Below are 12206 nucleotides of genomic sequence, written 5' to 3'. Positions count from 1 at the left end.
GTTTTATGTGAACAAATAATAGTTGGGATGAAGGAAAACTAGATCAGTGGCTAAAGAAGTGATGAAGAGGTATGTGTGTGTATGTGTTTGTGTGTCTGAATTTTCATTTTGTAGATTATATGCAGCCATTGAAAGATTTTAAGCAGAGAAGTTGTCAGTTTGTCTTTTAGAAAGATTATTCTGATGGCGTTGTGGTGCTGTTTTCTTTTACAGCTCTAGACTTGCTCTCCATCCTTAGATAATTAGAATTTAGACTGGATGGCCTAAATTATGTTAAAAGAATGGGGATAAAAGGGGCCGGGGAGATAGCTCAGTGGAATAAGTGCTTGCCTGGCAACACCACCACCTGTTATCCCTGGTACCACACCCCCCCAAAAAAAACGGGTATAAGAATAAGTTATGAAGCTATCTTGGGAAGCAAAATTAATGAGAATTAAAATAAGTTAAAATAGCATTTGATACATCAAAATAAATTTCTACATAAGATGAATGATGGGGCTGTTCATAAAGGTAGAGAATAGCTGGGGTGTGGTGGTATCCACCTATAATCCCTGCACCTAAGGAAGCTGAGGCAGAAGGATCACTGAGCTTGGGATCAGCCTTTGGCTACATAGTGAGCTCAAGGCCAGCATGAACTACACACAGCAAGACCTTGCCTCAAAAAGGGGTGGGTGAGAGAGGAGAGAGAGCTGGGGAGATGGCTCAGTGGAATAAGTGCTTTCCTGGCAAGCGCAAGGGCCTGAGTTCAATCCCCTGTTCTGCAAAAAAAGAGGAGAGAGAAAATATATAGAGAATATGGAAAAACGATGTGATCACTTTTGAGTGAGTTGGATTTGAGGTTCCTGTGTTTATCATTAGTAAACAGAAGTACATGCTTGGCTTGTAATTTGGAAATAAAAACATTAACATTTGGATGGTAGCAAGGAAAAATTGCCTGGAAAGGAGATCTCCTAATTGTGGAGGACAGTGGAAAAATTTTTAGCAGAATAATTTGGTTATGTCCTTGAATAGATTGTGTTCATGATTAACATTAGTAATCAGATAATTGCTGAGATTTTTATATAATTTGGAGAGCTGGTCCACCATACCAGTACTTTTTTTGGTGCCTACCAAGCCATCAAAACAATAACTGTGGGCCATGCACCCCCCACCAGTTCCTTGACTGGTAAATGTTTGAAGATAAGACATTTAATGTATTCTCATACTAGGGTGGGGGGAAGCTAGTGGGTGGAAGCTAGAGATGCTGCTAAACATTCTGCATTCTATAGGAAAGCCCACCCCCAAGAATTACCCAGTCCCAGATCTTGATTACTACTGAAATTGAGAAACTAAAATCTAGATGAGAACCCATCAATTAAATAAAGACTAGAGATTATTTGAATACTTAAGTCTTAAATTTTATAGCTTAATAGAAAAGCTAGTGGCCATACTGGAATGAGGTCTTAGAAAGGCAGAAACCATAATGAACTTCACATGAAGTAGAAATGGTGGTAGGTGTTAAGGTTTCAGGAGCAGTTAGGGTAAATTCTTAATGGACTTTATTTTTAGTTTGCTGAAGCTACTATTCCTTAGTCACTCTTTTGTGTTACTTACTGAAACCAAAAGTTTAAAACAAGATTATTACTAAGAAAAAGTTATCTGTTTCCTAATCCCTTGAAATTGTTAAGTCAAAGAACTTGTAGCCACTCTTAAGAGTCAGCGGCTGGTGCTTGTGTGTGTCCCATAGGGCTTTAATTTTATTGTTTGTAAAATTAAGGAGGAATATACCCAGGGGTTTCTGAGGTCACTTCCAGATCAAAATGGAGCAAAAAGTGGTCAGTTAAAATTTTGTGTCAAGGTATCCCATTCCCAATGAATTTAAGCTTGCTTTATATTTTTATTTTCACTTTTTGATATGTAACTTTAAAGCCCAGACTTTACAGAGAAAGACCTACATTTTGGAGTAATATCCCCATCTGGTGGTCTTTCATAATATTACTGCTAAATTTGTTCTACAATCATGGGCATGAGGAGCACTGCCTTTTTTTTTTTTTTAAGGCATATTTTGTTTTATTTTAATTTTATTTATGTGGGGGGGCAGCTCAGCCCACCAGGGGGCGGGGCTGGCTGGCACGTGGTGCTGGGGGATTGAATCACGGTCCCTGTGCTTTGTTAACCCTGTTCTAAGTAGGTGCTTTAGACCACTGAGCCATCTCACCAGCCCCAGCACTGCCTTTAATAGCTTAAAATATTCAAGTGGTTCCTATGGTTTAACTTCCCTTTCCAAAACTCAGGTCGAAATTCAATTGCCTTTGTAACAGTTTTGAGAAAAAAGACTTTAAGAGGCAATTACAGGGCTGGACAAATAGCTCAGTGGATTAAAACGCCTGCACACAGCGACCAGGCTTCGATCCCCAGAGTGCCCTGCCTCGGCACTCTGGGGATGCTGAGATGGAGATTGAGACTGGTGTGTGGTGGCTCTTGGAAGGCTGAACACAGGTGGATTCAATCTACATAGTGAGACCCTGTAGACCCTGTACTAAAATACACTACAAAAAAGGCAATTAGGTTATGAGGGTGGAACCATCATAATTGAATACCTTTTTCATTTTTGCAGGACTCATTTACAAAAGGGGGGGATTGAGCCCCCTCCTTTCCTTCTCTCCCCCTTTTTGCCATGTGATACCATTTACAATGGTATGACACAATAAGAAAGCTTTCACCAGATGTGGATCCTTCATTTTAGTCTCCTTTGCCTCCTTTTGTACCTGGGACTCAAACCGCAGTTCTGTGCACCTGCTTGCATTTACTCAAGCGGCGCTTTAAACAACTGAACTATCCAACAAAGCCCAAAACCTGAGTTTTGATATGAGGCTGTTTAATGTTAAATTTCATATGATTTGTGACCAATATAAGTACTTGGTTTTGCATGACATCTTATTACTTGGCTGTATTTTGTCTATTAAACCAACATGTTAAGTACTTGACAGAAAAAGCCATGTAGGTGAGTTTGTAGGATTTTATTAAACTATGCAGTGGATGAACAGTGGTGCTGTGCACTCTAGATGCTGCTTTCAAACACAGAAGCTCCTTTTACTTACTGCATCTGCTCACTCAGCAAACAGGAAATACAAACCGAACAGCATAGTTTATAAAATAAATTTTTCTGCCTGTAGTTTCTTGAACAGTAATATTTGCCTTAATTAACTTTAGTAATTAACAAAAATTGGATGGCAATTAACTTTTGTAAGTGATATGATGTAAATGTTTCAAATGGTAGTAAAAAGTGTTAATGGTCATTTCTATACTAAGATTATCAGGTCTTTTCTGAGGTCTTTAGTTTATTATGCCTTTTTGGGGAAAGATTAGTAGTAGTAATCTGTTACTAAATTAGTAATTCTGTTTCCATTGGGATACGTTGTTAATGCCAGAGAAACTGAAAAGGCCCTAAAGGAAATAGTAGGTGGGTTCAGGGTGCCTTGGCAGGTCTTCTGGTTCTTCTTGAAGAGTAAAGATCCAAGGGTCTGGGAGGTAGCTCAGCAGCACAGAGCCTGCCTGGCAAGCACAAGGTCCAGAGTTCAATTCCTGGCACACAAAAAAAGTAAAAATCCAAGACTCATTCTAGTCTTTGGTTCTTAACAGGCTATTGCCAGTTACTTTGTCTTAGGGGCCACACATTTTTCATCCATTTATAAAGCCTGTTCAAGAAAGCAATGTGGGATAAACGTACTCAAATGTCAGAATTGTTCCATGGCTTTACTTTAAACAGTGAAGGAGCCAAAATACAGAAAATTTTTGTTTTGCTTGTGAATATTAACTATACCGCAGTATAATCTTGTGAACTAAAACTTCTCTTGGAATCTGAAACCTTGTGATGACCATGTATTTATGCTGCAATAACATATTTACATATGTTCATATGTATGAAATTTGTCATTTTCTGTATTTCTCAACTCATTTTTTAATTATTTATTTGGTATAGTCTCTCTATGCAGCTCCGACTTGTAGTGATCCTCCTGTCTCAGCCTCCCCAGTGCTGGGATTACAGGCATGTGCCACCATGCCTGGTTTGAGGGCTGGCACAGCACGCGGTACTGGGGATCGATCCCGGGTCCTTGTACTTGCCAAGCAGGCACTTAGACCACCAAGCTATCTCACCAGCTCTCAGCTTACTTTTAGTTGACCAGGTCTCCAGTAGTGTTTTAGACCCTAAAGTTTTAATGTTCTGTATTTTTCTCTGTTAAATGAGGGGTATGTATTCAGTGGGTAGAGTACATATGTAGTAACTTGTGCAAAACTCTGGCTTCAGTCCCTAGTAGTGTCAAAAATTTTTGAGTTTTTTTGTGTTAGACTAGTCTGTGCTGACACTAATTGATAGTAGGCTGTATAAAGAAGCAGTTAGCTACAACTTCCAGATCTAAGGATTTAGTAGAAATGTTCGTAGTTTCAGGATTGCTATTTCTGTCACAGATTGCCCCACCTTTTGATCCTTAATCTAAAAATTTGTGACTTAAGGTTTATTATAGGGGCCAGAGAGATGGCTCAGTAGAATAAGTGCTTCCATGGCTAGTGCAAGGGCCTGAGTTCAATCCCTGGTTCTGGCAAAAAAAAAAAAAAAAAAAAAAAAAAAAAAAAAGTATTATAGATTTAAAAATAACATGTCACGAATTTATTTGAACTAAGAGTAATTTGTTTTTTTAATAATTGCTGTCTTCAGCTTTCTGTTATTGGGATTATAAACTCGTGCCAACCCACTGAGCAAATAATATAAATGAGTAAAGCAACAGAAGAAGAGGAGGTCGGGGAGGTAGCTCAGTGGAATAAATGCTTTCCTGGCAAGCACAAGGTCCTGAGTTCAATCCCTGGTACCACCAAAAAAGAAGAAGAAGAAGAAGAAGAAGAAAAAAAAAACTGGTTAGAGTAGATAGGATCACCTGGCAAATTAAATTTTTAAGCCAATAATTTGAGGACAGTCTACATCGTTAAAGTATTGAATTATCAGAAGCAATTGCCATACTGATTAAAACTCCACTGGGTGTGGTGGCACATACCTATATGCCTAGCTCTTGGCGGGCAGAGGCAGGAGGATTGCAGAGTTCAAGACCAACCTGACCTACATAGTGAGACCTTGTCTTCAGATAAAAAACAAAATCCTCCATGTATCATCAAGAAGCTGACTTGAATTGGAGTTACAGCTCTTCTAGCTTTGTCATACATCAATTACTATGATAGGGTAGAAATGATTGGCATTTTCAGCAAAATCCATTCTGATCATATAGCAGATTTTTCCAGTGACCTCTCCTCTCGGTATCCATTCTTAGACTCTTTCCCTCAAATTTAGAAATTATACTCAGTAGTGATCTGTAAGGGATATATGTTCCAAAACTTTAACTGAGTCTCTGAAGCTACAGATAGTGTTGAACTCTATACTTACACTACTTTTTTTTTTAAAGTTTATTTATGAGTCCGGCATAGTAAGAGATTAACAATAATAATCATAAAATACAAAAATTTTGACAATATATAGTATTGTAATAAAAATTTTGTGGAATGTAGTCTCAAAATATAGTCTCTGGTGATGTGGGATGATAGTTTCTACATGGAGAGATAAAATGAGGCTAATTGCATGTCATGTAGCATGAGGATTAACTTGAATACAAGCACTACAAGAATGGAATCTGATACCCAAGATGGCTTCAAGTGACTAATAGGTAGCGTATACAATGCGGATACACTGGGCAAAAGGATGATTCATGCACGTCCCAGGTGAGACTGGTAAAGCACAAGATTTTATCTTGCTGTTTGGAATGGCACACAACTTTAAACAAAACTACTTCTGGAATTCTCAGACTCCAGGTAACTGAGACTGTAGAAGGCAAAACCTTCATAAAGAAGGACTGCTGTAATTTTAGGCATAAATAAAAAGCTTAATAACAAAAGATTCTAAGATGGAACTTTGCACTGTGACTTTTGAACTGGCAGGGTGATTGTGGTAGATACACAAGTTTGGAATCCATTCTTGGATTTTGTGACACTATTCTAGGCTTTTTTATTTAACCCTAATCTTGAAAATTGTGTCCTACACATCTTTAGGGACTGCTGTTACTTGACCTCTAAATTTTTATTTTTATTATTTTTCTTTTTGAGACAAGGTTATCACTATACAGCTCAGGCTGGCCTTGGGCTCAGTTTGTAGCCCAGGCTAGTCTTGAACTCAGATCCTCCTAACTCAGCCTCCCAAGTGCTGGGGTTAGAAGCATCCACCACCACGTCTGGCTCTACCCCTAAATGAAGTGTTACTTAAAGTATAGTATTTGTATTTAGTGTTGAAGGAAAGAACTTAATATGTTATGAAAATATTTCTTTGGACGACACATTCAGGACCCTTCTTTCTCAGGAGCTATTGCTATTCCCCATTCTTTTTCTCCAATAAATTTTCCTGCTCTCAAAAAAGAAAATATATTTTCATGTAAAAAGTCTAACTTCTTTCTACTACTTAGTTCTTTTAATTAATACTAGCATTGTGGCCAGTTCCATTGGGTACACTTGAACAATGTTATGTAAATAAATTTTTAAATGGTCGTTTCTTAAAAGTACTTAGTTCTAGTCCAGTGAAAACTATCAGAGTCTAATACTCTCATGTCTTAGGCATGTAATAACTTTTCTATATTCCTTTTCTGGTTTAAAAATATGTATCTAGGGCCAGAGATATAGCTTAGTAGCATAGCACATGCTTGGCAAGCTCAAGGTCCTAAATTCAATTCTGAGTACCAAAAAGAAAAAAAAAAAAAAAAAAAAATCACGCAAACAAAAAAATCCATAGCTGGGGTTTGACTGGGTGGCGTAGTGGAAACCTTGGGATTCACTCTTGGCACCTGGTTAAAACTGTGTGCGTGCGTGCGTGCGTGTATGTATGTATGTGTATGTGTATTTAAAGCTCAGGCACTTTATGAAGATAATTCTGGACATACTATCTCACTCCACCTGTCTGTGCTTCAATATGAATCCTTCCAGATGGACTTTAAAAAATTATGAAACCCCATTTGATCTAGAGTGAATATGCCATCTGAATTTTAGTGTCTTATAAATATCTTTTTAAATTTTTTTTCACACCAGGTTTAGTTGGCTAATGGCTAATCATTGTCTTTTAAAATAAACTTATGTTTGAAGTTTAAAATTTATAGAAAAATGGCAGACATGATGCAGAAAATTTTTAGTTTTTACTGACATCTTACATTATTCTGGTACATTGGTAGGAAAGTGAAGATAGGCTACAGTTGGGACAGAGTAGTCATAAAATTATGTCTGATATGGAATTTGTATCTATAATACATGAAAGGGCTGGGAAGATAGCTTGGTGATTTAAGCGCCTGCCAGGAAAGCACAAGCACCCCGGTTCAATCCCCAGTACTACGTGCCTTGCCGGCCCCAGAATCCTGGGTCAGGCATGGTGACACATGCCTGTAATCCCAGCACTAGGGTGGCAGAGACAGGAAGATTAGTATGAGTCGGAGCTGCATAGTGAGACCCTGTACCGAGAAAGAAAGAAGAAAGAAAGAACTTTAGAATATGTGAAGAACTCTTACAACAGCTTTTTTTCATTATGAAATCAAACTAGTGACAGGATCATAGCTTTAATCCCAGACCTATACATCATGGACAAAAGATTTAAATAGACATTTTATCAGAGAAGCTATACAGATAGCCATTAGTCATACAGAAAATTTCTTAGTATCGCTGGTTATTAGAGAAATGTACGTCCAGCAAGCTGGCAGTAATTCCACTAAAATGGCTGTGAATACAAAGGTAATAAAAAGTATTGGCAAAGATGTGGAAACTTTTGGATTCCTCTAATACCGGAATGTAAATGGCTGTCACATGGAATGAAACAGTGTAGTATTACTTTTCTATTACCTGTTGTAACAGTTATTACAAGCTTTATGACTCAATCTAACATTTGGGTTATGTTTGCTTTATACTTTTTGAGGTCAGATGCCTGAAATGGGTTTCCCTGAGCTAAAATTAAGGTGTTGACCAGTACAAAATTTATGCTCACCTGGAATGTCAGATTGTGACTTTATTTAGAAATAAGGTCTTGGTGAATGTGGTGGTTCATGTCTATAATCCCAGCACCAGAAGGCTGAGGCAGGGGAATTGCTGCTAGATCAAGGCTAGCCTTCCTCAAAAGCCAAACAAATGAAAAGGTAACTACTTAAGAGAAAAGGAAATGATATTCATGTAGGAAAGAAGGGGCAAGACTCATATAACTAAGTAAAATTTTTAAGAGAAAAGGAAATGAGATGGGTGAGAGGGGAAGAGAAAGCATGCTCATAAGTATAAATTTATAAAAATGTAAGCCTTTTTAGATAAGATCCTGAAAACAATAATCCCAAAGGACAGTCATCAAAATATAAAACTTTTCTCTAAAAGAAGTACATATAAAGATGCTTAGCATTGTTTATTTAGGGACATAAATAAAACCACAAGATGTCATTACACACTTAATAGAATATCATGCATTTTAAATGGTGACAATGGCATTTGTTAGAGGGGATGCAGAAGAATCAGAATTCTCATACTTATGTTATAACCCAGAATTTTCACTTCTAATGTTAAGGATTGCTTAAAAGGTATGTGCTTGCCACACCCTCAAAAAACCAAGGCCATCTTGATGAAAAGGCAAAAAAAAAAAAAAAGTATTCAAAGCTAGCTTGGAAGAGATAGAGGGCTTCATTACCTCAAATACTATCTGTGTTCAGGGTGCAAGAGCTTTTATAGTAGGGAACAGAAGGGAGAAGAAGTAACAGTGAGATTAATAGCTGATTCCAGCCTTGTTTGAAAATCATCAGCCCCTCCTAGGTTCTGGGTCCTTTTCCCTATGTAAACAAAATCAGACCTGACCTCCTGGGGCTAGATTCTGCATATTCTGTCCTTTTTTCCCTGGGAAGCAGTTTATAACCTCCACAAGAGGAACTTTGAAATAGCAGCTTGTTTTGTTTTATTTCATTAAGACAGGGTCTTGTTATGTAGTACAGACTGGTCTTGAACTCACTTCTCTATATTACCCACGCTAGCCTTGAACTCAAGAGATTCTCCTGCCTCAGCTTCCACAGTGCTAGAATTACAGGTGTGTGCCATTACATGTGGCTATAGTTTGTTTCTAAAAGAAAATATTTTCCTCTCTCTCTCTCTCTCTCTCTCTCTCTCTCTCTCTCTCTCTATTTCGGTGCTGGAGATTGAACTCAGGACCTTCCCCTTGCTAGGCAGGTGCTTATGCTGCTGAGCTATCTCTCTGGCAAATTTTAACTTTTTTTTTTTTTTTTTTGCAGTACTGGGAATTGAACTTGGGTGCTTGCATTTTCCAGGCAGGCACTTAAGCTGCTGAGCTCTCTCCCCAGCCTAAAATTTAACTTTTATTTTATTTTTGTGGCCTGCTCAGCCCACCCTAGGGTGCCAAGGATCTCACCAACGTCCCTGGTCGCTTGCCTGAGCAGTGCTTAAGACCACTGAGCTATCTCACTGGCCCCCTAAAATTTAACTTTTAAAGATATATTTTGCCCTCTTTGGCACATTAGTATAAGAAATTAAAACTTATGTTTACTCAAAAATCTGTATGTAAATGTTCATAGCAACTTAATTATATAATCTTTCAGCAAGAGGATAGAGCTAGGAGTGGAGTTTTGTATGCATAAGGTCCTGGGTTCAACCACCAGCACAGAAATTAACATTTTAAAAAAATCTCATGGTGTATTTATACAAATAAATACTACTCAGATTAACAATGTATTGATAAAATAGTGTGGTAAGCCTTATAGGCGTTGTGCTGAATAAAAAGCCAATCACTATTTTGTGATACTGTTTATGTGACATTCTTGAAATAGCAAAGCTACAGGGAACAGAAGAGATTAGTAGTTGCTTAGGAGTGGTAGAATTAAACTATAAAAGATTATAGAAAATTTTCTTGGGGTCATAGAATTGTGTTTGATAACATGATTATATAATTATACAGATTTCTATAATGGGGATTACATGATAATAGAAATAGTATTTGGTAAAGCTCATAGAACAAAACACCAAAAAATGCATTTAAAGTTAAAATCCCATAGAAAATTGGTTCCTAAAAAAAACCTGGCAAGTAAAGAACAGCTAATAGTTGATCCAAACTGAAAATTGCAAACTGGTAGGCTTGGTTTTGTACAATCTATAATGACACTTAAGTCTAACTAAACTAAATAACTCTGATTGACATGTTAAATGAATAGGAGTCAAGTATATGCTGTTTATAAGAGACTTGCTTCATTTGCTATTTATTTACTTACTTATAAAGAGATAGGGATGTTGTCCAGGCCTCAAACTCCTGTCAAGCAGTTCTGCTCAGCCTCCTAAGTAACTAGCAATACAGGATAACGCCACCTTACCAGCTGCACTTGAAGATACACAGAAGTTCCCTCCCTCCCTTCCTTTTAGGGAAAAAAAAAAGGTTTAAAATGCCCTTATTATATGAAAGCTATACGTCTATGTGATGGACTAAGGTGAATATCAGTAACTAATTATGTGAAAGGTGTATGTGTAATTGGCTAAATTAAAATGAATATTGGTAGCAAAAAGAGGGACATTTCAAAATTGGGTCAAATTACCACTACCTCATGTCAGCGCTCGATACCTGTGCTCTTATTCCATTAAAAATTGAAAATACTGAAGCAAACATGAGCTGAGCTAAAAAAAAGAAAATGAGGAAAATTTCCAAACTTTCTTTGAAGGCAACTTAAGAAAGCCTGACAAAACTAAAGGAAGAAAGGCAGATGTTTGAGTCTGTCACTTAGATACGACTGACAGGAAATAAGCATATGCATCCAAGGATGGAGAGGCCATCAAGAGAAAGCTGCATGAAAAACTATGCAGAGAGGTGATTAGAAGTTGAGTTTTCAATATATTTAGATTGGGTTGCCTATTAGAGATAACTTTGGATACCAGAGTTTGGAGTTCTTGAGTGAACTTTTAGGTTAGATACAGAAATTTGGAAATGGCAACGTTAAAGTTTTAAGATTGGGAGATGATATTAGATTGCTATGAATAAGTAATAATAACTATATTGTGCTTTGCAAGGCCTTCTTAGAATTAGTTCTCAAACACTAGCATTGTATGTACACGCTCAAGTGCATTTTTTATTTTAGCTTGAACTAACTATAGCTTTGGAAACATTATTTCTACTTTGTTAATGCTTCTCAGAGGGGATCTCTTGTTTTCCCACAAAACAAACTCCTGCTCATCCTTCAAAACCTTTGCCAGGATCATCTCTATTCTAATATTATGTTAACACTTGGTGTATATATGTTGTTAGTAGCACATTGTGTGGAATATATCGGTCTTTACATTTTAGATTAGGTGTTCAAATATTTTTTATTGAAAGAGAATTGATATTTGCATTGAGTAGGGAAATGCTGGTCTTTGTTAAAACTTAATTTGCCAGTTTTTAAACTGCTTTTTGACCTGGGAGATAGCTCAGTGGAATAAGGTTCTGAGTTCAATACCTGGTACCACCACAAAAAAATAAAATAAAATGAAATGAAAAAACAAACTTTTTTGGTTTACAATCATGTGGTATTCTTTTTTTTTTTTTTTTGTGAAACATTCTTTATGCTTATTCCTTTAATATTTGCATGTTCTTTTGAAATTATATTTATAAGCTAATGATGTTACTCTGATATATTTAGAATATCCACATCTTTAAATAATTTGGAGCCCAGTGATCAGTATTACAGAGGTATTCCATTTCAGTGAGGCATGTTTATAAAAGATAAACTATATTTGAAGCTTAATTTATTGGCACTGTTATATTTAATGGCTACTTTGAAATTCCATCTAACAAGACAGACCTCATTAAATTCTCAAAGAGCTACCAGACAGTATTTATCATATTTCCACTCTAAGGTGAAATTCTATGTAGAAAATATTAGAAGACCATATTAAACGTATTTTTATTATTTTTCATTTCCTAAATCATTTCTATGATATACTTTTTTAAAACTAAACTTTAAAATCAGGCAGGGAAGGGCCAGGGAGATGGCTCAGTAGAATAAGCGCTTGCCTGGTAAGTGCAAGGGCTTGAGTTCAATCTCTGGTTGGGGGGGGGGGATCAGGCCGGGAAACATTAAGTTTGCTTTTTCTTTAATTCACTTGTTTTGTCTATTTAGGCTTAATCAACCCAGATAGTTTTAAATACTGTA

This window comes from Octodon degus, unplaced genomic scaffold, assembly GCF_000260255.1.
Source record: "Octodon degus isolate 3935 unplaced genomic scaffold, OctDeg1.0 scaffold00053, whole genome shotgun sequence".
NCBI classification, from domain to species: Eukaryota; Metazoa; Chordata; class Mammalia; order Rodentia; family Octodontidae; genus Octodon; species Octodon degus.
Note: the sequence above shows the minus strand (reverse complement) of the source record.